Source organism: Chrysemys picta, chromosome 1 (genome assembly GCF_011386835.1).
Source record: "Chrysemys picta bellii isolate R12L10 chromosome 1, ASM1138683v2, whole genome shotgun sequence".
Classification (NCBI taxonomy): domain Eukaryota; kingdom Metazoa; phylum Chordata; order Testudines; family Emydidae; genus Chrysemys; species Chrysemys picta.
Window position 1 is genome coordinate 179,937,149 of NC_088791.1, and position 26,399 is coordinate 179,963,547.

Here is a 26,399-nt window from a genome sequence, read left to right on the forward strand (position 1 = left end):
AATTTGTTCTCCACATTAGCTCTTACTTTGGTCTCTACTAGCTATATATTGGCTTAAACCCCAAACCATATCCCACAGACAGAATTTGTTGTCATTAATTATAACTATGGATATCCTTGCTCTCAGTAGAAATGTCCAGTCCCTTTTGAATCTTGCTCAAGATCTTCTGTGGCAGAGAGGTCCACAATCTAATTACACGTTGTATAAAAAATTATTTCCTCTGTCAGTTTTAAGTTTTCCATCTTTTAATTGCATTGAATGTTTCCTTGTCCTCATGTAATGAGTAGAGCTGGGTGAAATGCAGCCACCAAACTGAAAAATCAGTTATTCACTCACCACAACTTATGACTCAATATGTGAGCTCTTGGGGAGTACACAATGAATGACAAACAGACCCTTGGCACTTCCTTGTCTAAACTGCTTAAATCCTGGAATTAGGGCTTCAGCCCTCCTGAGCACCCAGTTGTTTAAACATGCTCCTGCCCCAGAGCCCACCTGTCTGTGGGAGTTCTGGGTTCTAGGTAAACCATTTAGGAGCAATGTGGCTGTACAGTAAGGAACACTGACTCAGCAAAGGAATTTCTAATACACACACACACACACACACACTTTACTCTTAAAGCACAAAAGTTACAGATTTATGGAAAACAACATAAAGTTTTGAACATTGCCTTATCTAAGGCTGCTGATCAGAGCCAGGTCTCACAGACGGGGTGAGATCAGATTAGAAGGGCTGAGTCCCTCCTGCCTTGTTCCCCCTCTTCCCCTCCCAACCCCCTGTCTGTAGCTGTGGTGATCAGCATGAAGCACCTAGAATAGACTGGCCTTCTCAAAATTAGACTGATTTTCAACACCACCTGGATGTCTTAACCCAACATAGTGAAGGTCTCAGTGAAGATTACAACCACAAAATGGTACTCAGAAAACAAAATAGAGTACACAATTTGATCAAAACATACTACCAATCGGTCACAATCATTAATATTTTTTGAAACAGCAACTTGAACTGAATATGCATGTATTTATACCAGGAAAGCTATGGTCTGTTAATTGTAGCCATTACAATAAAACATCACCATTTGAAAGATGCTATATAACTTCATATAGGTAATTGGATCTACAAAATTTTCTGGATTTTTACATTTGAGATGTTATTCCCAGCCAAATGGAATAATTTTGCAATAGGTGGAATTCTATAGCTAAAAGCCTCACTTAACAAATTGTAAGTATCTTGTGTATATTCCCATGTAAAATCTACATTAAAATGGAGTTAAGATTGGTACATAATAGTAAGGGGGAAGATCTTTACAGAGATGTTGCAATTATCCCCAAAACAAGCACCAAAACTCCAGGAAATTCAGAGGTAAGGCTAAATTTAAAAAATATATTAAAGTATGGAAAAACAGTGAAAGTACCCAAACACCCTGGACTTGGATAAGTAGTGACACCATGCAATAAGCATACAATTAAAATAATTGTAAATGTATTTGTAGTTTCAGAGTACATTAAATTGATTTTAAAAAACCCATTTGATATTTGCTCACCTCATGATGTCACAACAGAGCAAATCTAACACATTACAGGTGAGTTCTCAGGAAAAAAAAACAAGATTTATTGAGATAAACAAAATCTTGGTTCATTATTTATTCTTTTCATCTTTGTTATATGAAAACCAACACAGCTTTTTAAACAAAAGATAAATATATGAAGAGGTAATATACATTGCAATCTTGAGCAACTATGGGGTAGCTATGTAAGGGATGCCATGACCCTGTTTTTCTTTGTACTGTAGTTTTAAATGTTAGGAGCCTATTTATTTAGCTTCCATCACTGCAGTATCTGAGCCTAACCCAAGTTTTTAACAAAAGGGAGGGATGGCTTGTGATGCCATGCAGGGAATAGGAAGGTATAAGATGTCCCATTTCTGTTGTGCCTGGGCTATCCACATTGTAGTTATGGAGGGGGGAAGAGAGTAACTTTAGTATGGCTTGTACTAGTTCTCCTGCACAGGTGTGGCAGGGAATGGTTGGCGCCTAGACCCACCCAATAGTCTGGCCAGCAGAACTGAGCCAGCATGAGGGGAGAACCAGTAGCCATTTATTCACCTCCTCATCCTGAACACAGCAAGGGGGAAGCAAGGTGTGTGGTGTGTTCTGAGGAAGACACAAGAAGTCATTCTTCCGCTCTACTCTGCTCTGGTTAGGCCTCAGCTGGAGTATTGTGTCCAGTTCTGGGCACGGCATTTTAAAAAAGATGTGGAGAAATTGGAAAGGGTCCAGAGAAGAGCAACAAGAATGATTAAAGGTCTTGAGAACATGACCTATGAAGGAAGGCTGAAAGAATTGGGTTTGTTTAGTTTGGAAAAGAGAAGACTGAGAGGGGACATGATAGCAGTTTTCAGGTATTTAAAAGGGTATCATAAGGAGGAGGGAGAAAACTTGTTCACCTTAGCCTCTAAGGATAGAACAAGAAGCAATGGGTTTAAACTGCAGCAAGGGAGGTCTAGGTTGGACATTAGGAAAAAGTTCCTAACTGTCAGGGTGGTTAAACACTGGAATAAATTGCCTAGGGAGGTTGTGGAATCTCCATCTCTGGAGATATTTAAGAGTAGGTTAGATAAATGTCTATCAGGGATGGTCCAGACAGTATTTGGTCCTGCCATGCGGGCAGGGGACTGGACTCGATGACCTCTCGAGGTCCCTTCCAGTCCTAGAATCTATGAATCTATAAGGAATGAATTACAAGTCTACTCCAAGGTGCTGCCCCATGCACAAAGCAGACTAAGGTGACAATCAACTTCAAGAACATGAAAGCAAATTTTGTTTTCCCCAGGGAAAGTCTACAGATCCATTCTAGTGCAACTGGGGCTGGGTAGACCAGCTGGGCCATGGCATGGCAGCCCACCCCAGGACCTGGGACCAGGTACTCTGGGCATTTCTGGACCCTTTCCTGCAGCTTTGCTATATCTGATTGCCCATATAATATAGCTGCCAGTGAGGCCTGTCACAGTATGGTGCCATGGAGGCTGCTGTTGCTCTAAGCAGGGGGCCTGGTAGATCCTACCTGCAGCTACTTGAGGCAGAATGAGCTGGCTGGATCTTCAGGAGCACTTCCAGTCTCTCTTGACAGACAGGTCTGATTCTGCCTCCAGAGAACTGAGAAGAGGAATGACCAATTGTAATGGATCTGTGGACTTTCATGATAGAAAAATAAGTTTGGGGGTAAATTAAGATATATCTTTCTATTTCAGGATGTGTGGATTCATTTTTAAATATGAGTTGAAATAATCAAGTGTGGATATTGCAAACATATGGATCACAGTGGCCAGGTCTGTGTTTGATAGGAAGGAGCACAATATTCTGTCCAGGCACAGATGGAAGTGGGCATTTTTTACCACCATGTCTCTTTTGAGCATTCAGTTGGTTTGAGGAATCCAGAAAGGATCGCAAGGCTGTGGACCAGTCTAACAATCTGTGGGAAGATGCCCACAGCTGTGGAAAATGATACATCAATGGTGACAGAGGAGACAAGTTCTCCAAAATGCCCTTTTATCTTGTATCACCTCTGTCTTGCCTTGGTTCAGCTTTAGTCAGCTGTTCTTAATCCAGATGATGATTTTTGACTAGACACTGAATTACATGGGTAATTACATGTTTGAGATGAGAAAGAGGACCTGAGACATTTCAGGATGATTGTTTTTATCCTTGCAGTTTTATGGAGGTGGGACAGCAGGATGAATGATTGTGCTTCCTGTATGTATGAACAGGGAAAGATTGTCTACCAAAGCAACAAGTCCTGTTGGTCCCATATGTTGTCCTGAAGGTTGGTTGATAGGGAAATAGGATACTGGAAGCTGAAGGTGGTTTTGAGACCTTTTCCTTGCAAGCTAATTTATTTGCTTGCTTAGAAAACTAAATTTAGGCACTGAGCAGTGGCTCATGACATCTCTAACATTGAGCAATGTCGTCTTTAATTTTGGTTTGAGTATTGTGTTTTAGGGTGTGTGGTAGATAGCTGTCATCAAATGAGGTGTGGGCAATGGCTGTCAAAAGGACTACCAACTTTTTTGTATTCTCTTTGATCACCTTGGAAGTACAAGAAACAGTGTTGTGGGTGGTGGCAATGATTGCTGTCATTGCTTCCCTGACTAGGGGGACAATATTTCCCTATGCTGAGTATGGGACACCTGGTAAAATTACTTCTATTCAAGCAAGTTCAACAGCAATCAATCAGAACTATGCAGTACAAACATTCAAATTAACGTCAAGCTGACTGAGCCCCCAATAAAAAGAAATACTGTGTAGTTGGATTCTTTCTATGTACCTTCTTAACTTTAAGGTTTTAGGATTCACATGGGGAGGACACACACACACACACACACACACACGCACACACGCACGCACGCACCTGCTAAACCCAGGGTTGGGAGTTCAATCCTTGAGGGGGCCATTTAGGGATCTGGGGCAAAAATTGGGGACTGGTCCTGCTTTGAGCAGGGGGTTGGACTAGATGACCTCCTGAGGTCCCTTCCAACTCTGATATTCTATGAGTGTTGACAGTACACACCACTCTCACATGAGGAGTGACCGACAGACCTGTCCCTCTCTGTCTGCTGCTCTCCACCATCCATGCCTGGCTGGGCCCCTGGGATGGACTCGCTTCTCCCTGTACCTGGCCCCAGGTCTTACCGAGGCAATACGTGTGTGTAGGGGGGGGAGAGCATACAGGGTCACATGCCACCCCCCCAGATTTCTGCGAGGGTTCAAACCAGAATGTGGCCAGCAGCAACCTTTCGGCACTGTGGGGAGGGAAGGGACAGGAGCTGCTGCCATCCACAGCGGAGGAGGGAGGGGTGGAAGGGATGACCGGACACATCTCTTAGCAGAGCTCATCCCTCCTCTTCTGCCCCCACCCGCCATGGTGGGAAGCAGCTTGTCTGTTCCTGCCTGCAAAGTATCGAAAGGCAGCTAATGCCTCCATGCCGCTGCTGGCCACCAACATAACCCGGCCACCTCCTGTCCCACGGCTACAGCATGAGCAGGAAGGGGCTTCAGCGGCTGTGGAGCCCAGCCAGAGAAGTGGCTCAGCAGGGGAAGGTGCTTAGAGGACGGAGCAGCACCATGCTCCCTGGGGGCAGGACCCAGGGCAGGGGGGGGGAGGCAGGCGAAGAGGGTGCTAAGTGCCTGCCCAGGGGGCTGTTGTGGAGCCTGCAGGTTAAGGGTGGGAACAGGCTGAAAATTGCCTCCCTGCCCACTCCAGAGCGTAGCTGAGGGGTGGAAAGGCTTCCTCATACCAGTGCTGTGCGGGGCTTTAGCACATGCCAGGCTCGGCTCCTCCTGGCCAGTGTCCCAGGCTGGAGGGTCTTGGACTTTCCTGGGGTACCATACAAGCCAGAGGCAGTGGGGGAAGGAAGGAGCCTGCCCACCAGGCTGTTGGTGAGCTGAGTACTCTGGCCAGGGGCTGGTTCTCCGCACAGCGCTGGGAGAGGGAGGCACTCACCGAGGGGGGATATGGAGGAGCAGAAGGGATGGGGAGGGCAAAGCAGGGAGAGGATAACAAGATTGGGAGTGCATGAAGGGTTGATGAGTGGGCAGCAGAGGTAACACATAGCCACCTGGCGCCTGCCCACACTCTCTGGCTGCCACAGTGCAGAGCCAGCGCCAGCTAGAAATGGGACGGAGGACGGGGCAGGGCCCGAGAGCCAGCATGCAGTAGGGGGCTGCGCTGATGGACCGGCAGGGAGAGTGGCCTGGCCCTGCAGCTTCATCTCACCACCAGCCTTGCACACACATACCCATCATTGGCCATGAATCCCCCATTCCCACTCACAACTGGTGGGTGGGCGGCTGGTGAGCAGGGATTCAGCCAGCAGCGGGATCTGCTGGTACTGATGGGGGGCAGACAGAAAATGTGACAATTTGCCCATTTTTAAGAAAGTCAGGACACCTGCAGGAGGGCTTAAATATAGGACTGTCCCGTTAAAAATGGGATGTCTGGTCACACTATCCCTGATAACTTTTTGTATGTACAGGCTCAATTGATGGATGGAGGGCATTGCAGTACTGATCCACTTCATGGTAGATAGAGACCATCCAGGATGTGAGTGGATCTTCTGTGAAATATGATTATTCCTTCTGGCAACAGGTTCTGGACCTGAGAGGGCGGCAGTCTGGGTTTACAAAACAATTTACAGCCCAGAAAAGTTACGCCTGAACGTGCTTCCTCTGTGTCAGAAGATAAGTAGGCTTTTTGCTTGACTTCTGGGTAGACAGTATAGTGAAGCAATTTGAGTTCAATGGAGACTCTTTTTCCTGGAGATTCTACATTAGTTTCTTTGTTGTTTTCCTTAATCAAAATAAGCCCTCTAAAACTAAAGACACATGTTAAATTCTCTGTGCACGAAAAACAGATGCATTCTGTGCCTTGGGACTGCAGATATGTCCATCCCCCTTTCCAAAAAGGGGGACAATATATCACCTTAAGGTCAATTGAGATGGTGACCGTATGGGACATTAGTCTTTGTGCTGAGGTCCTGGGAACTTATGACATTAACCCACACTGTAGAGTTCCTGCTTGTGAGAGAGAGCAACAAAAGGAGATAGACTTGTTTCATAGTATAGTTTACAGCCATTTTGGTGCTAGTTTATGTCAAATCATTAAAAATACAGTCATCACCATTTAAAATCAATTTACCCATAATAACTGCATGTATGAATACATGAAATTGGAAGAAATCTGTGTTCTCAGCCAATCCTGGGTGATAGCTATAGGAAATGCTTGACTTTTTTAATACTAGTCACTATAAATCACTCTTTATTTTATTTATGAAAAGTACATAGTGTTCATATGATACTGTCTGTCTCTTTAAGAGGACAAAGGAATGGAAGAATTCTGGACAAGAGACAGGAAGATGGGATTGAGTAGGAAACAGTATTAATTAAAATCAGGTAAAACAGAGCTCAGAGTGAGAGGAACAAATAATTTTGTGCTCACTGCAATTGTATGTGGTGGGTCCTTTGTCCGGCTTGCCAAAAGAAAAGGCTCCCTAAGCAGGGGGAGGAAAGGGATGGGTTACTTGGATGGGGCAAGGCAGAACAGGAAGGGCACCCCTCCCAAATCAGTGGAAGCGATTAAAGAATAATGACAACCTGCACAGTACAATTTATTGCTGGGTTCTTCCTAGGGTGACCAGATAGGCAAGTGTGAAAATTTGGGATGTGTGTGTGTGTGGGGGGGTAATAGGTTGCCTAAATACAGGGGTGAAAGTAAGGCACTATAGGCTGGTAAGGCGTACTGGTAAAAAGTGGCTGCTGTTACCGGCCCGTAAAGCTGACTTTAAAGCGCTGCCACCGCAGTGCTTTAATGTCATTGCCCCTTTTGTCCCGCCCCACCCAGGCCGCTGATGGGGGAGGGAGGGGCAAAAGGAGCAGTTGCCCTGGGGCCGGCAATTTAAAAGGGCCTGGGGCTATGGCTGCTGCTGCCGGCCCTTTAAATTGCCGCTGGAGCCCTGGGTGGCACGGGCCAGGCCGTGCGGATTGGCTGGCTGGGGGATGCTTTCACCCCTGCCTATATAAGACAAAGCCCCTAAGAGTGGGATGTCTGGTCACCAGAGTTCTTCCAGTTATTATAGGTGAATAAAGTTGTGGCCTAATGAAATGCCAGCCATTGCCTCCTGGCTGTCTTCCGGCAGGGCCGGACAATGGCAGGTTTGAAAACTATTTTTCAATTATTTGTTAACATAAATATGTACAGAAAATACATTATTTAAAAATAAAGGACAGTAAACCAGTATTTTATATGCATTCTCTTTTAAAAGTAATTAAATGAAAGTAAGCATATTTTAAATGTTTGTTTGCAGTATTCATAAATACTGTGTAAAATTATGTATGACCAAATGACGTTTAGGAGGATTGGGCAGTTTTTCTGATATTAAAAAAATCTGAGGAATTTAGTCTTGCAGTAATGCATGTAAACAGGTGTAATTTTTTTAGACAAACAAATTTTAAAATAGAAATGCATAGTTTCCTCCTTTTTAATATTTACTAGAATTAATAGCCCTTTAACTACATTCATTCATTTTGTCTGAGAAAATGTGTTTCAAAGTCATTATTGTGTATATAAAAAAGTTGATATTCCTCTTTCTGGCCATACATGGCTGACTGATTTAGTAAAGGGCATAATGATGGAAATCCTTTGATATATTTTATTCCCTGGCTTACTTTCTCTCTCTCAATCGGTGTTATGCTGCTACCATCACCATAGTATCTGAATGCCTTCCACATAAAATCAATAGGAATAGTGAAATCCTCAGTGAAGTTCATAGATCCTCTGGCACTTTTCCCTTTTCAGGGATACAGGGGATATATAACAATGGAATACAGGTTTATAGTAGTTATTAAAAATGGAAAAGACCTATTCAACCATTGTGTCAAACTCCTTGTAAAAGCCAGAATGTAAGCACCTACATCATATTTAGACTTGAGTACCCCGTAATTCTCATTGACTACAACAGCTGCAGGGACTTCCAAGTACCCCTGATGATCAGGACATTTGCTTATTTAGGTACTTAATGTTCCAATCTTGCAATTAGCTCCACAGAGGTCCAAGAGTCCTCGGCATGGAGCTCATTATAGGAACAGGGCCTAGAGATGGATGTAGCTGCCTGTAGTCTGAACATTTTGGTCATGGTTCCATATATCAAATATGGAAAGAGCTTTAGTATGTGTGTGCAAGGAAATATTAATTGTTGTAGTTTGGACTGTGGGAGTGCTGAGAGGCCTTGTTCAGGGACTGGGGCCTATTGTGCTAGGTGCTGTACAAACACATACCAAAAAGACATTCTTACACCCAAATAGCTTACAATTTAAGTATATCACAAGAGAGGAAAAGTGACTGCAACAAAGGGATGCGGGAGGCAAGCAAAAGGTGCAGTTGAGAATATTATGATCAGTGCAGCAAGCAATAGCCACAAGTAGTAACATTTAAGTAGTAAACATGGAAATGACCTATTTTATGCACATCTTCTAGGGGGAAATAATTTGGCTCGAGATATAATTTTTTATATTGTCCAATGCTTTTCCATTTGTCGGTTGCTTTTTTACTATACATCTATTCCTTCAATCTCTGATGTATACATCGATTATTTTGGTAAAGTTTCTTTGTTAATCTAAAATTTCCTTTTATAGTTCTGATTTGAGAACTTATTTATGCATGTATCTGAAAGAAGAATTTGGCATGTTCAATACTACAAAAGAAAAACATACGTGATTATGAACTCACTTTTAGTGTTGTTTTTTCCCCCTGGTGTTTTTGATTTTGCTGATGTATAAATACTTGATTTCAGATATACTTCTCTAAAAGAAGCTTTAAATTAGTGGAAATATACTTTACATCTTTTTTCCCCCTTAAATCAAGACCACTTTGAGGTTCTGAAGAGTTCATATCTTAAAAATAGATGCACATGATTGTTCTGCTATCCACAGGAGTACCTTGCAGGGATGCACCTTATTTTTGCACCGTTTGATGTCCTCACCCTAAACTGAGTGGACAAATTAATAATTTGCTTGGAGATCTAGAGACATTGGAGTTTGAATCCTGGATAAATAAAAGTATAAAGAAGACACCCAACTGATTATTGCCTGATTATTGGTTTGACTAGAGATTAGTTAATGTAGTTGTAGCTATTAATATTTTAAAAAATGTTTGATTTTTAGCTTTTGAAACTATTACTTCATAGAACTAGTAGCAATTTCTCATGGGATTTTGTCATTTTATATAGCTAATGTTCTTTCAGTACTGCTATATTTAAAAACAAACAGTTTTTAAAAATAAATTTTAACTTATTTTATGCAGCATTAACACTTAGTATACTAACACGACACAGGGGTTAAGTACAACACTAGGAAATAAGCATTGTATCTGCAAGAAACTATTGTTCTCAACATTTTAAAATGGACACATGATACCTAAATACTTTTTATTCTTCTGTAATATTATTATATGTAGTGAGAAATAGTTATTTTAAGTCAAGGCCTATCAAACACATACTAAAAAGTTTTCAATTTCCCTGAAGAACTAAACAATATTATCTCATTATTTGGAGCATTATCTGTACCAAATGTAGGGAGCAATGAAAATGCCTATGTAATGTTATCTAGCTATTTAAGGGAAAATAGGGATGTTTAGAAGGGCAGCTACCACACAAATAAATAGTTTTATAGAGTACCTTTCATTATTTATACTTAATGTACAATAAGGTATATAGTAACTGTGGAGTTATTGTAGAAGTGCCTTTTGTGATGAAGGCACTACAAAAAACAATGCACACTGTATTTATCATACTGTAGGAATTATCTTTCCATTGGTGACATTTTTCTTTAAAAAAACAATTGAAACTCAAAGCTGCATTAAGCCTGCATTGTCAGACTTGGAAAGAGATCATAATAAGATGGAAAAGAACTATGCTAACATAGAGCCCCACCTTGCTTAGGCAAGGTATGGTTCCCCAATATAGATCCAGTATTAAAATATGAAATAACATTTAAAATATAAACCTGAAGTGCAGGTTTTTGTTAATTAGTGTTTTCAACATCACTGGGTGTCCACACTCTAAGCATCCACAAACTTAGAATGATCTATAACTGCAAAGGCAAAACTTGGAAAATTTGGGCACCAATTGTAAAACAATTTTCTTCCCACAACCAGTGAATGATCATTAAAAATGCAGGTTTACTTTACTTTCAAATTCAGTATACTTACATATTTTTGTAAGCCGTCTACTCGGAAATTTTATAAATAGGAAATCAACATAACCCTGAAAAACCAAATAACTTCTCCTTCTTGTCGCCATATGCTGCATGTTTTCCCACTAGATTTTTGTATACTCTGTATGCTGGAGAATGGTTTCTTTTCTTTTCATGTTGCTCTGTCGGCGGTCATAACAGCTATTCTCTTCATGAATATGTAAATCCCATGCATAAAATCACAAAAATTAGCATGGCAGTTCCCACAATAGAACTTGCCCAATTATGTCTGTCTAATACATGAAAAGTGATGATTTAATCTTTTGAATCTGAGTGGTTTCAGGTATTATTACACAAGATGCTATAATTACAGAATGCCCAAATACACAAGCTAGATGCATGCACATGCTGGGTGATCACCACGCTTTTAATAAGAACTGGGCATCTGATGTGTGGCTATGATGGAGTGCGTGCAGAATCACTTACAGGCTCTTACTCTGATGTTTAGTGGCAAGAGGAAAAATGCCCTAGGTCTGTAATACAATTTCATTTCTAGACTGAGATTTGTTTGGTTTAAAGATATATTTATTATTTCTTAGTAACTGACTAAAAATATGTTTTAAAAAATGTTGGCTAGATAGATAAGAGGAGGCGGTGATCATATTCACTGTGTGTTCTTAACTCGTAGTATGTCGGGAATGAGTGGGGGGGGTAAAACAATTGATGCATTTTATTATTTAAATAAGCAGGCGTGCTCATGCATATTTATATGACGTACATGCCTATGCGCCGCTCTGTGAATAGTGGCACTGCGGCTTGAATGCAGTAATTAGGATGATGTAATTATAATAAAACAAAGGGAGCCTCAGTTGATAATTTTTACAGTGGAAACATTACAGACGTATGTGTATTCTGTACACAATAAATGAACCTGAACTGCTGTCAGGGGCTAGAAGGACAGTGTGGCCAGTGCACCTATTGTGTCATTGCTGTAAAAAGCAGCTTACCGATTGGCCACTGTCTGCAGCACATAATACTGACTGGTTATAAAGGACTTGTCTGGGGAAAGCCTGTAGGTACTCCATTGTCTGGCAAAGTTGATATGACTGCATTCTTTTTGCAGGAGGTCAGACAGCTGAACTGTAAAAGCTGCACAGATTTTTTTTCTCTCTCACACTCTCTTTCATTCTTCATTCAGCATTTTTGTTTCATGCCCTGCTCTGTTTGCATAGTTAAAAAGAATGCTAATTAAGATCCCTTGTCTTAAACAGAAAATAATGACTCGGACGTAAAAAGAAACCTGATGATAAGTTTAAAAAATGTTTGGGTTGCACTGAGAAATCAGTCACGGTTCTAGGGAAAAATGAAGATTTTTTTTTTTTTGTAATCAAGGTAAACAAAGAAGAGTTGTTTTATTTTTCTCTTTTTTAAATGAACGCTGTTCTGTTACTGCAGGTTAGATAATGTTTTATTTCAGGAAGTGTGCTAGCTACATAATTTAGAAGTACACAAATCAGCTGCAATTCAGTGCTTACTAATCCTTCTTAGGATGTAATTCGGTGAAAGAACTGCTTTTTAAAAAAAAAAAAATTCTTTTCTGTATTATAGACGGATCTAACAACGCAGTCTGGGCTCCGTGCCAAGGGCTGGTATTTCACAGCAGCGACCGCCTTACAGATGAGCTGTGGGAAGCAGGAGGGAGACTCTCTTAGGGTGCCACTACTATGGAGACACAGCTGGGCTGAACAAGATTTGCTTCAAACGACAACAAGAGAGACAGAAAGTGTCTGGTTCGACCGCTGCCCAAGCAGGCAGTAACCAGAAGAGCTAGCAGCCAATCCGGCCATGCTGCACTGTTCGAAACCAGCTCCACATCTCAGCCAATCAGTGACATCATTGGTGAGAAACTCATTTACATCATGCAGTAATGAACTTTGTTTAACGTATCCTTTTTTTCTCTGAGATTAGGTCCCTCCATTAATTATTCTGCCAGCATAATTTGAATCACTATGCAAAACAGGGCTACATTTTCCCTGATTTTTTTTTTAAACTGTGTGCTGTCTCTGCAGGTAACCATGGGCACTGTTCCATTTCTTTTTTTGGCGTGGCTAAGCCTTTAAAATAGCCTTTCATTCTTAATATTGGGCATATAATTTTTCTTTTTTTAACATGTTTGTCTCCTTGTATTCCTTACCTAGTATGGCATTGCTTCCTTCATTAATGTCTGACATCACCTTGCCTAATCTTGAAAGGTAAAGAGGGTGCTGTAGCATGGAGTTTGCATCTTTAGCCGCAATCAGCATCTAAGTACTTATTTTAATGCTTCAGAATTCACATTGGAGTGGCCATTTTAGAAACCAGGCTTTCTCTGAAGGCTTTTACATGCATCTGTCACAACTGAGTGAAGTTCAGCACTGTTATATTTCATTTTCTGCCACTTTCAGCCAAGATGTCATTTTACTAATGAATAGAACTGAGGTCATTTCTGAGAAAATTTCACCCCCTTCCTCCCACCTCAGCACAATGCACCTGATTTGCATCCATATACCAGAATAAATGAATACCAGAGCCAGTATGAAAGGAAGTTAAGGGAGAGCTTGCATACTGCTTCAGGGTATATTGCTGCAGAGCGAAATATAGAGTTTTTGTTTAGCTATAACCTTTTGTATTTAACAGTTGCATAGGAATAGAGAAAATATTTGATCTTTGCCCGCAACAATACTTTCTAGCTAGCATTCTATATCATTAAATAGTTTATCTTAACATGCACATTTTCCTGAGCTGCATTCATTTATAAATTAAAAACATTTGGGGATCCAAGATTGTATTGAACATTTGGATTTAGTTCTTTGTGGGTAAAGTAATTTGTTATGCAAGTGATTTAAAAGCAGCCCAGAATACTGAGGAATTTAGAGTTTTCAGACGTCATAATCTAGTGAAGAAAATTTTTGTTCTACCGTGTCCTAGTAGCTGTAACAGGATCAAACATAAGACAATTCAATATTGTCTTATTAAATTAATGCTATATCTATTGCCAGTGGGCTTCAAGAAGACATCAATCTCCAGAGAAGCAAAGTTTTATTTCTATTATTTATTTATTTATTTAAAACAAGCAACATACTCAAATACTTCTGCTAGAACATGTTTTTTTTAAATCATGAGAATGCACAATTTGTTTGAGGCTTCAGTTGTATGGTGATCCATGTAGTCACTTTCAAAAGAATATAGGGATTTAAACACTAAATCTTGGCTCTTTCAAAGCCTGATGCATTCCATCATCCCATCATCAGTATTCTGTGTGCGGCTGTCCTGATACAGCCACTAGCTCCCCTGCTGCAGATCCTGTAATTTGAATCATGCGTAATAATATATTATCCTACTGGGGGCCTTCTTTCAGTAGGAGAGTGGTTTTATACATTCTGCTATAAGAGAACTCTTGGCTCTTTGCCATCTCATAGCCATTATTCATGCAGGCAATCAAGATGGTCTTCCTTAAGGAATAACATCTGCACAACTGCATGTGCCAAAAATATGCAACCTCCCCCACATTATAAATTAGGCTTCCTTGGAAGCAGGACTACGTGAAAATACAAAAGAATGAAAAACTGAGATTTAAAGGAATTCATCAAGAGTATATTGGGTGTGCCACTTGATGAAATCCAGGAACAGAGACTATCAATGTGGTTAATGGGGAGAGAGGGGTAAAAAACCCCCACAAAAACCTTGAGGTTGTCCTTTAGCTCTCACTTAACTTTTTCAGTCTCATGTTACGAGCTTAGTTGCCAATTATTACATTTTGCAAATGTGAAGTATACTCTGCTGACAGACTGGTTTTCCAGATAATATGCCTATGATATCTGGTCAGTTGGGACTGTATATGCATTTCCCAAGGTGGGAATCTAGGGTAATTTGATGCATTCAACAGGATGTTTGGACAGTTTGTAGTGAGAGAAAAAAGGTGGTACAGAAAAGAGGCAAAGGTTATGGAAAATACTGAGGCTTCAACATGAGGGAACGAGCAGCATAAATCCAGAATTCCAACATATCTGAAAAATTAGAAGCTTAAGGAAGGGCTTATAGAACTGCCCCCATCCACTTCAGTTTGTAGGAGGGTTACTTACATAGCACAGATAAAACACCAGTCCCACTAGACTTTACCATCTCGGTGTGAAATGCTGTGAGGCATAACCTATCTGGGAACATATCTGCTTACCTTTTCACTTACCCTCATTCCTAGGCACAACCTCCTTCAACCACATTAAGGGGAGAGAGAGAGAATGTGCCTTTAAAACATTCTTCAACAGCTATTTGTTTTGCATATTTTTTAAAAAAAATTGTTTTGACAGTTTCTGCTTTTCTCGATGGAGACAACGGGGTCTTTATTTTAAACCTGTGGGAGGAGAGAAGATAATAAGACTGATTTTAACTTGTTGAACTTGCCCTGTAGGTTCCATCTGTTTGTCTGCAGAATAATACTGTAGCAATAGCCAATCCACCAAAACTGTGTCTTGTTACATTACTATAATCTAGTTTGTAGCTATTTTAATTTTAAGGATGAATTAAAATTTTTACCTTAATTGCCCTGGCTCATCTCTGGTTTCACTCCCAGGAATGATATCTTGCCAGCTTCTCATCCATCAGTGCCCTGTATCTCTCCTCTACTGGGGGAGATGGAAGTTCTTGCTGTCATTCCTTCTCTTCCTTCCTTCTACAAGAAATAAATATTAAAGGTGATATGGTTAAAAATCAAACTCAATGTTGCTGATTTAATATTTAAGAACACGCTTTCTCGTGGGACTGGGGAAAATGATTGAAGGAGTATGGGTGGAGTGGTGATCTGAACATGGAAGTGGCTTTGGAGCTAACAGTGAATTGTGCCCGCTGTCTCAGCACCTGCGTGCCTTCCAGGATTTTGTCAAATTAAAATGCTGTAATAAAGACTATTTTTTTTAAAAGGCCATATCCTGTCCCCAATATGGTCCAGAGATCAATTAAGTGTTTGACCAAACGTGTCTTGTGCTGCTGCACCACCACTCTTGCAAACTGCCAGAAAGCAAGCTCCAAAGGCATTGAGAACATCCTGCCAACAATCCTGGAGTTTTCAGCCCTGGGAATCAACAGGAAGAGCAACCCAGCAGAACATAATGATCTTGATTAGACATAGGGAGACAGATAATCTCTCCAGTAAAAACTGCCATTGGGAATGAATAGGTAGACAGAACAAAGTGTGGACCACTGGTTTTATGCTCATAATAGCTCTCACTATTCAAGAGAAGAGACACTTTATTCTGTTGTGGGTGCAGTATTGGCTGCAGACCGCACATATTTCTTTTCTGCTCCTTTTCAAATATATATTATATCTATTATTCTTTGGTGTTTCTGCATGTTGATAGAAATCATGACAACATGTATGTTCTACATGATTCCTTTAAATGGATGATTTAATTTTCATCTTCAAAATCTCTACATCAGGAAGAAATGGACATTGATGTCTGTCTTACTTTTGCTGCTGAATAAAATAGCACATAGATTTCTTCTTTTTTGCACTTGAACTCAGAGCTTTTATGATCAAAACAGTGAAGCTGGATGACTCAGAGGATTGCTAAAGTGGATATAATGGCTGCATTTAATCATTTCTACCATGTTAGATTTTTCACAGTTTGAGAAAGATTTCCCATTTCCTAGAACAGGGAATACTGGCAACACCAGTAGAAACTTAGAAAGCATGATCATTGAAGAACTTGTCATCTCTAGGTTATGGGTTTGAGACCAGACTTGGTTGGCAGTGTCTGGATAGATACTTTTTATTTGGTATCACCGGTGGGATTTTTCTTTTTTTTTTTTTTTAAATCTCAGTTCAGTTCCTGGTAGAGAGGTGTCCATATTAGAAAACCACCATCAAGGGTGGTACTAGTTGGTAACCTGGCTAGCAGTCCAAGCAGGAGGCCAACAACTCAGAGAAAGAGAATGATTTATCCTTGTAGGTGGTTCCTCCAAAATAGGGAGAATACCTATGGTGGGGAAGCTTTCACTGTTTTTTCCTAGAATGCATTTGTTCTGTGGATAGTTGATGTCATTTTTTTTTTAAATACAACAAAAATCAAGACTAAGACTCTCCACCCTCCCTTGCTCATAGGTAAAATGCATTTAACTATGAGACCCACTAAACTCCTTGGTAGTGCATTCGAAGTGCAGAAGCAGAAAGCTGTGCAGGATTCAAACTGCCCAGCTGGGTCTGTTCTAATATTTCGAAGGTGTGTGTGTGTGTGTGTGTGTGTATTTTACTTTGCACTATAAATGTTCGATGAGTCTGGAATGCTTAGTATTCTATTTTTAGTAGTAGTAAGATGCATCCCTGTTTAAGTCCAGGCACGGAAAGGTTTAGTTGGGAGAAATTTTAAAACTGAATCTCAATGTGGTCATAGGTAAACAACATTATAAGTAGAGCAAGCAGAGTGAGAAATGGTTTTCCCATCCTGCAGCATTTTTGACCTTTAAAAAATAATCCCATTCCTCATCAGGATGAACCCAAGACCTTTCAAAGTTTTTCATGAAAAAGAAGAGTGAGAGACTCACCCCAGAATAGCCAATAGCCCAGGGGTTGGTGTGCTCACCTGGGATGTGGGAGATCTCAGCTTCTCTCCCTTTCTCAGTCCTGGATGGGTCTGAAGATTATTTCCTGGAAGTCAGGGAGGAGAAAAAGAAGTCACTGCTGTAGGGCTCAACAGCTATCCAAGAGTAATCCTACATAGACCAAGGATGGGATTTTCAAAAATGAATAGTGTTAGCCTAACACTTCTCCCATTGAGTTAAATGGCAGTACAGTTAGGCTAATGCTGAGCCTTTTTGAAAATCCCACCCTTCATGCTCCTTACAGGGAAGTTTCACTGAAGTAGGAGGAAGTTAGTCTGTCTCTCCTTTTCTGCAGTTTTCCTGAATCCCCAGGGACTGTAACGTTTACACTTGTGACTTTCATTAGGGGAATGGGACAAACATGTACTGGTGCACATGGTCTGTTTATTTCCTGTGATTGGATAATTTCTTCTTTTATTATTGTTTTCATTTTCATGCTGGGGGTCCGACTTGGAACACCTCTGGTGAGACTCTGAGATACAGAAAGGCTCTTAAATAATGGAAAGCTATAAAGGGATATGGGAGCCACAGGGTTTTACATGGCTAATAAAAGGTAAGAAACATAGTTTACTTATCTGAGTGTGTAGTGAGCTCTTCTCCAAATAGCAATCTCTCGTAATTTGGGCAAACTCAATCAGTTTTGTAAAGCCACTAAAAAGGAAATCTTGTCCCAGGGAATTCTGGGAAATGTAATTTGGGGCTTTCTAGTATAAATTGCCCAGTAATTTTTCTGTGCAATCTGCAGGAATTGTGGGAAAGAGCTAGATAGAAGATATCTAACTAAGAAAACTACAGGTATGAGAGACTAGAGGCCAGAAGGAAAATCCCTTGGCCCCAGACAGCCCTTTGCCATGTCTGAGCTTTCTTTCTGCATCAGTTTGCAATGTCTTCCTGTCTGGGAACAGTGCATTTTCTGAAGCTTTCTTGACACAGCCATGCTCATTTTTATAAGATTCATATTGTCTGAAAGATTTTCACTAAAATATTCTAACTCTTCATCGTTTAAAATGAGAGAGAGAGAAATATTTTTCTTTAGAAAATCCTCAGTCCAATAGTTGTCCCCCCCGCCCCCAAACTAGGCTTTTGACTCTCTTACTTTACCCCTCAGCCACCTATGAAATTAGTCTTTAATACTCTGTAATCACACACTGTCATCTACTTAGTTGGAAAATGTCTTTTAGGAGGATTTCATTTGTCGTATACTGGGGGGAAACTGTCAGATTAAAAAAAGGCTTGTATTCAAGAGAAAGAAGGAGGGAAAGCTATCTCTGAAGGTGGTAAAAGGACTACAGTAATTTAAGGTAACATCTGTCGCAAATTTTAAATCATTATGGCTCTAAAATGGGGATTTTTTTTTTAAAATGAGTGAGTTAGTCCAAAAGGCTTGAAAGTTATTTTAAAACAAGGTTTAAATTTACATAGTAGCTCCATAAAAATAAAACAGAGTCCCAGAAGCATATTTGCCTCTAAACAAAAAAGAGGCAAACAAAATGGCAGGAAATATATATTGCAATTACATTTACATAGATGGTCAAATCAAGCATTTTGACCTAAGGACACGTCTACACTACAGACCTATATCAGTATAACTATGTCACTCAAGGGTGTGAAAAATCCACCCCCGAGTGATGTAGTTATAGTGACCTAACCCCTCCCCCCCCCCCAAAGTGTAGACAGCGCTATGTCAATGGGAGAGCTTCTCCCATCGATTTAGCTACCGCGTCTCAGTGAGGTGGATTAACTGTGCCAATGGGAGACTCTCTCCCGTTGGCATAGGGACATCTTCACTGAAGTGCCAGTGTAGCTGCGTCGCTGTAGCTCTGTACATGAAGACAAGCCCCAAGTATCTTAATCATTGAAGAGCTGAGGGAAGAGCCTCATGGAAGTGCAGGAGTAAACCAGGCAGCCCTTGCTGATGGGTACAGCCTGCAAATATGCAGCCTACATCTACTAATTGGTCACACTGGTAAATGGGAGAGTCAGGCCCTGCCTTTTGTCATTAGCAGTACATCTGATCACTCCACATCTGAAACAATTGAACTTTTCTCAATTGACTTGAATGCTGGTATATGTAGTGTTAATGTCAAACCCACCACATACAGATTACCAGCTTTCCAGACAGCGCGGATGTTAGCAGCATTCAAAGCAAATAGAAGTTAGTAAAATGGATTGAACCCCCCCCCCCCATGTCAGACTAAGTTTTAGAGCAGGAGGGTGTTTTTGAATGTTTAAAATACAAAAGAGGAGAATAGCCTTACTTTTCTCTATTTGTTGTCTTTTTTCTGTCCTCCCATACGCTGATGTTTACCCAGAAAACTGTGAAGTTAATTTTTTGCACCTATGCTTTCCGATTTTTTTAATTTTTGTTAAAAAAATAAAAATAAAAACCCAAACTGATAAATTCCCAGGAAACTTTAAACAAAATAAAAACTGAAAACCAAGGGCCTTGAGAATAGCATAAGACAAGCCCAGAATTTCTGAGTGTCTGCACATTGGGTCCCCAAGTAAAACCAGCTTGTTTGCTGATCGGGTTGTTTCTTGTCTTTATTTTCAGCAAGGCCTTGGTAAAGTGTTCCCTGAAAGTCAAGGTAGATTCCAGTGTAAAACCTAGATACTCAGACTTTGGGTCATGATCCACCCTGTGTTCATTCAGAAATGGTTGTTGGCCTTTATATGACATAGATGGAAGCATAAGGAAGTTGTCTTTTTAGCATTAGGTTTAAGTCTCCATCTTTTACAATAACAGGCTATATCTTTCATGTCAGCATTGAGAACTTCTTCTAGATGACTGAAATCCTGGTCCTGTACTGCCAGACAGATGTTGTCTATGTGTAAATAGAATGTGTGGCAGTGGTATTTGGAAAATAATTTGTGAAGGGGTTGAAAAATGTTGCTGCTAAAACTGAGTGTTTGGGGACATCCAGGAACTGTTTTTTGTCCAATTGAAACTTGGAACTGGCAGCCCGTTAGCAATACTTCCACAGTCATGTCAACCCACTTCAGTAGGACCAATGACAGTTTATACAGTAGGCCTGTATGCCAGATTGTATCATATGCACAATACTACTTGCACCTGTCTTCTGCCTGGTCTGGAAGCTGCTCTCAATGTAGGTGGTGAGCGCCAGCACTTGATCACAGATACGGTGGTTTTGTCTGAAACCTGCTTGACCAACACTCAGATTAGCAGAGAAATGGGACAGTAACTTGTTGCCAGTCTGTGGTCTTTCTCAGATTTTGGCAAGGCTATTACTTTTGCTCTGTGCCAGATATTAGATATTTTATTTTCCTGGATGACTGTAGATAGAAAGATGGCAAGCCATTGTCTGCTAGTTTTTCCCAGATTCTTAGGGAATTCAGGGGAGATGTTGTCAAACCCATGTGCTTTACCTTCTTTTCGGTGTTTTGATCACCCTTTCTATTTCATCTGTGATTCTTCTATTTCATCTTGTTCTTCTATAAATGTTCCAGCTATCTAACTGATATGTGGCAATGTCTGAATCACCACTGTCTTCATGTCCTTTGTGGAGTTCTGCACACTCTTTACATAGGCAGGGAATGTAGATCGTATAACAACCTCTTGGAATTGACTTGGTGGCAGCTTTGTAAATGGCTTCTGTGAACCATGTGTAACTTTCTTCAATAGAGATGTGTGGGATATAATGCTCAGTTTTACACAATTCACTGACCAAGTTTGTCTTCTGATAGTTCTAGGAAGATTTTTATTGGAACTCACAGTAGGTATGGTTTCTCCAACTTTGCTAAAGATTGGATGATGATGACTATGTGGGGAGTTTTTTAATACACTGCTTATTGCTTGGAGTTGATGATTGTGCTAGTGGTCCAGGAGAGGTCAAGGAAATAGTTTCGCTTCCTTCTGGCAGAATGAAAAGTACTCCTTTGTTCTGGGTCATGGATAAGATTAAGGTCATGGAGTAAGTTCCAATCCAAAATGTCAACTCCATTTTAATTGACTCCCTCTATCTCCTGGTGGTTTGGTGCCTATTAAAATATCCAACATAGATGGTAGGCGGTGGGAGTTTAGGAAGAACATTTGGGGTTAGCCAGGGTTGGTTAGGGGGCTTTTACACATTTGATACTCTGAAATGACACTCACAATATCACAGAAGTCTGAATTAGATAGGAATGGGTCCATGTCAGCAAGACCTATTCCAGCATAGGTAGCACAGCCATATTTTTTTATGTAGAGAGTAACTTACAAGGTCACAACCTTTTAATGTTAAGGTGGCTGGCAGAAAGGGAGTTGATACGTGTCTCATGAAGGCAGAATTACCTCTACATTATGTTTGGAGACTAAGAATTGGAGAAAGGAGACACCTTTGACATTTAGCCAAAGGATTTTCAAGAATGAGCCACTGGCCAAGGTTTCTTGGTTATGGTTAAGATTGTTGAGATAGCTTGAGAGTCCATGCTGGCCAAAATCTGGAAGATTTGGTAGCAAGTAAACCACTCTGACTAAATGGAAAGGTCTAATGGACTGCTGGAACCAAACAGATATTCTTCAGAAAATGGAACTGCAACCCTCAGTCTTCCAGGCATAAGCCAATCTCTAACTAATGGGAGTTAGGAAGAAAGGTTATTCCATAACTGCTTTCTCCAGGATTTCTTACGTCTTCCTTTGGAACAGGGGTGGTTTGATTTGGCTGAAACTCTAGTGATCAGCTTTATCAAATGCTGAAGAGAGGTCCAGTAGGATGAATATGGCTGCACTTCCCTTCTTTATGGACAGGAGGAGGCTGCCATGGCCTGAAACATAACAGAGAGGGATCCAAGATTCTGCAACTGACAAGTGGCTGTGGAGACTGTTCAGTCCTCCTCCCTGCCGCGCCTTCTTGATTAGCTTCTGCCATCTTTTCCACCCATTTCTCCCATGGAACTTCAATGTTCTATGGTTATTCTTGGTAGAAGAACTCAACTAACTGATGATTTAAGTGAGAACTATTTTAGTCATTACAAGGCTTAATTTAAGATATTTCATATGGCAGCACATACTGATATTATTGGAAGCAAAATAGATCTAGTACCCATGCAAACAGGCTAAGTTTGTGTAAATACTTTTAAAAAAATGTATAGTTAACACTTCTACAAAATTGAAATTATTCCTTCGGTCATCTTGTCCTGCAAAATATGGACTTAGTCCTTTGGTTATGAGAGTGCAGTATATCTAGCTGAAAAATATTTACAGTGTAAACCAGGGGTCAGCAACGTTTGGCATGCGGCTCGCCAGGGTAAGCACCCTGGCGGGCCGGGCCAGTTTTATTTACCTGCTGACGCGGCAGGTTCGGCCGATCGCGGCCCCCACTCGCCACGGTTCGCCGTCCCGGGCCAATGGGGGCGGCGGGAAGCGGCGCGGGCAAGAGTTATGCATCCGAAGAAGTGGGCTGTAGTCCACGAAAGCTTATGCTCTAATAAATTTGTTAGTCTCTAAGGTGCCACAAGTACTCCTGTTCTTTTTGAAGTTCTAGTGTTACCCATCTCTCTCTTATATCCATCTATCTGTTGCCTCGCCTTATACTAACATTGTAAGGTCTTTTATATGGATACCATCTTTTTGTTATATGCGTGTACGTACAATGCCTAGAACAATGAGACCCTGATTCCTCAGGTGCTATAGCAGGGATCGGCAACCTTTGGCCCGCGGCCCGCCAGGGTAAGCCCTCTGGCGGACCGGGCCAGTTTGTTTACCTGTCGCGTCCACAGGTTCGGCTGATCACAGCTCCCACTGGCCGCAGTTTGCTGCTCCAGGCCAATGGGGGAGGCAGGAAGCATCAGCCAGCACATTCCTTGTCCTGCACCGCTTTCTGCAGCTCCCATTGGCCTGGAGTGGTGAGCCACGGCCAGTGGGAGCTGCGATCGGCCGAACCTGAAGATGCAGCAAGTAAACAAACTGGCCTGGCCCACCAGGGGGCTTACCCTGGCGAGCCGCGTGCCAAAGGTTGCCAATCCCTATGCTATAACAATACAAATAATAAATGATGTGTGACATTGTGCCATATCTGTGCTCCAGTCATAGACTCTGAGGGCCAGCTCACACTTCAGCACTAGAATTTCAAAAGAGGGAGGCATACTTGGGGGAGTTTTTGAAAACCTGGCAATTAATTTTGGTGCTGAAGCGGGAGCTGAATTCTTTTGGAAACAAGGCCATGAATGTATGTGCTGAACCCTTCTAAAAACTGCAGTCTGACTGAGATGGGCAAAGGAAGAAATAGGATCCTTATGCCTATTCTCTACTCCTAGGCTAAAATCAGAACTTTACAAATGCCTGGGAACAGGAAGTGAAATAGTGGAATAGCCTATTGGTCCAGCTAACCAGGTATCTTGCCACTGACAGGGGGCCTATTCATGATGCTTCAGAGATAGGAGAACACCCTTTCTCTCCTATAATACATCAGACCAATTGTGTAGTAGTAACCCATGTTTGCTTGGTGTGGCACTCTGTCCCCCGCTAGTGGCACCTAGCCCAGCTAGAGATTGATAAATCTGTTAGACTTAGCTAACAGCCATGTGGCTTTTCGCTCATGCAGTAGAGACTCAAACACTAAGCTTCAGAGGTCCCGGGTTCAATCTCACCTTCTGACGACTGGGGTCTGTCAGCATTACATATTCATCTGTTGTTAGTCCTGAAGGTATGTATGGAGATGAACTTATATCTTGAAGCATGAGCACTGATAATTCTTGTAAATTTTGTCCTAGCCAGTGTAATCACAGATGCCATTGTTCGTCACAGAAAAGGAAAAGTCCTAATATTTTCTTGAATCATACTTCATTATTTAGTCATGAAGAGTGGGGAGTAGGGCGGGGGTGGATTCCACTTTCTAATGGGGGGGGGAAATAATCAAATTTGTAAGAATAAACTAAATTATTTCAGGCCAAATAGCTGTTCAGTTCAGTTCTAAGTTATAAAATTCTCCAAAATGGGAGTTAATAAAGAGAGAAACTGACCTTTTAACTTTCGCAGCATTGCTGGGTGATGATATAATGGGTGTATGGTCCATGGTGTCTGAATGAGTTATGAAGACTATTTCAGTAGTGTCGGCAGAACTGACAGCCTCCTAGCTATAAATTATAGTGGTGTTGCCTTACTTTTAAGATAGTTAGCTGAAAATGGGCACATTGCCTTTCTCCATCTGCTGCCTAGTTGGAGTTCTTAGGGTGTAGAAGAAATTCACTTTCAGGGATGTTTGGGAATGGATTAGCAGGCTGGGTCCTGATACATAATTAATTAGAGGCATGGCAGCCATGCTGCTGTTAGCTAATCTAGAGCTAGCAGAGAAGGATGGATTGGAGTATCCTCTTATCTTCCCAAAAGCTGTGCTATGATTGGATTTAGGATTCCTTTAATGCCTGTGGAAGCATATTGCCATACCACTTATCCTGTGGGAATATCTACATGTTTAGATTGTTCCCCTCCCCACCTCCTTAATTCTCTGCTGCTGATTCTTTGCCTAGCTGTTTGTGGGGTACGTGAAGGGAGCAGGGCCGGTGCAAGGAAGTTTCGCGCCCTAGGCGAAACTTCCACCTTGCGCCCCCCCAGCCCTGCGGCAGCTCCCCGGCCCTGAGGCTTTCCCTCCCTCTGCCCTGATGTGCCCCCCCCGCAGCAACTCCCCCCCCGGGGAGCCATGCGGCAGCTCCCCACCCCAGCTCACCTCTGCTCCGCCTCCTCCCTGAGCATGCCGCCTCCCTTCTAATTCTCCTCCCCTCCCAGGCTTGTGGCGCCAAACAGCTGATTGACGCCGCAAGCCTGGGAGGCGGGAGAAGTGGAGCGGCGACTGCGAGCTCAGGGAGGAACGCTGTAAAAAAAAAATTGGGGGCAGCGCTTTTTGGCGCCCCCAAATCTTGGCGCCCTAGGCAACTGCCTAGTTCGCCTTAATGGTAGCACCGGCCCTGGAAGGGAGGAAAGGAGGGCTTCCAGACAGTCCAGAGGAGTCATAATCTAGTTTCTTATAGAGGCTAAACTACAGTGTCCCTTTAAGAAAGCAAAGTGTGGTAGAATATTAAAATCCTATAGTAAAGACTGCTGTTTTAGAAGAGTTAGTTGGTGATTATGATTATTGACTGTTGCAAATCTGAGCAATTCCCAGACCAGAGTATTTACTTAATGTTTTGGGGTTTCTAATATAAAATATTTTATAGTACAGAGAAGACATTTTTGCCCAGCTCTACTTTTTAAGATGTGTATCTTTGCACACATTTGTGTCTGATTAGGCACTGTCTACACATAATAAATAGATTTTTAAGCAGTTCCAAAGTAAACTCTAAATTGTCCTATAGAGGAATCTGTACATTTATATATGTACACACACCATCTACAGGAAGATCAAAGAGCTGTAAGGACATTTTCATCAGCGGTCTTTTTTTATGTCCTATCTTGTGTGACAAATCAGATAACAGTACAATTTATATTCCTAGGGGAGTGAGTAATCTTCTGAGGTGGGGTGAGTATGCCGGTCTGACAGATTAACCAAAAAGAGGAAATATGATTCACAACTGGAATCTAGTGAATGCAAGGTGCTGAACCACACAATGTTTCCATTCTGTGGCATTTCAGTAAGGTTTGGGTGAGAACAGAGATGTTTTGTAATCAGATGCATGTGGTGGCGGACAATGGTTTTTCTGTTTCTTTGTTTGCTTTCTTGACATACCTGCATAGCCTTTCCTTGACAAGTGCAGAGTAATTGACTTTATGTACTCCACTAACCTTTTAACAACAGTTTGAAAAACAGAGAAATCGTTACATATATATTTTATCAAATATAGCTTATAGCATCCCCCTTATTGTGCCCAGGTCTAGCCCACGGCTTAACCCCTGCCCTCGAAAGAAATAATAATACAAGAGGACTATCCTTGACTATAACTGCCCAATCATCAGCTAAGCCTCACCCCAACAACCTGATAAAAGAGAGCGAGAAACAGGCTTTGCACTGTGTCAGGAAGGTTAACATATCTAGCAGACCAAAAGGGGAAGCAAGTTCCAGAGTTGAGGACCCCTCACAGAGTGCACCCTGC

General features: G+C 41.5%; 1 protein-coding gene across 8 annotated transcripts in view; it reads left to right on the top strand.

The window, feature by feature from the left end:
• The first annotated feature begins 11,816 nt into the window (after window positions 1-11,816).
• LOC112059026 (uncharacterized) overlaps window positions 11,817-26,399 on the top strand; it is a 439,279-nt gene continuing 424,696 nt past the window's right edge. For 4 of the 8 annotated variants that reach the window (XR_010594420.1, XM_065575985.1, XM_065575977.1 and 1 more), the window contains exon 1: window positions 12,422-12,641. The gene's annotated coding sequence lies outside the window, so the exon portion shown is untranslated. Of the gene's footprint in view, window positions 12,135-12,350; window positions 12,642-26,399 lie in introns of those variants that run through there. The other 4 variants (XR_010594426.1, XR_010594438.1, XR_010594439.1 and 1 more) reach the window with 3 other exon arrangements.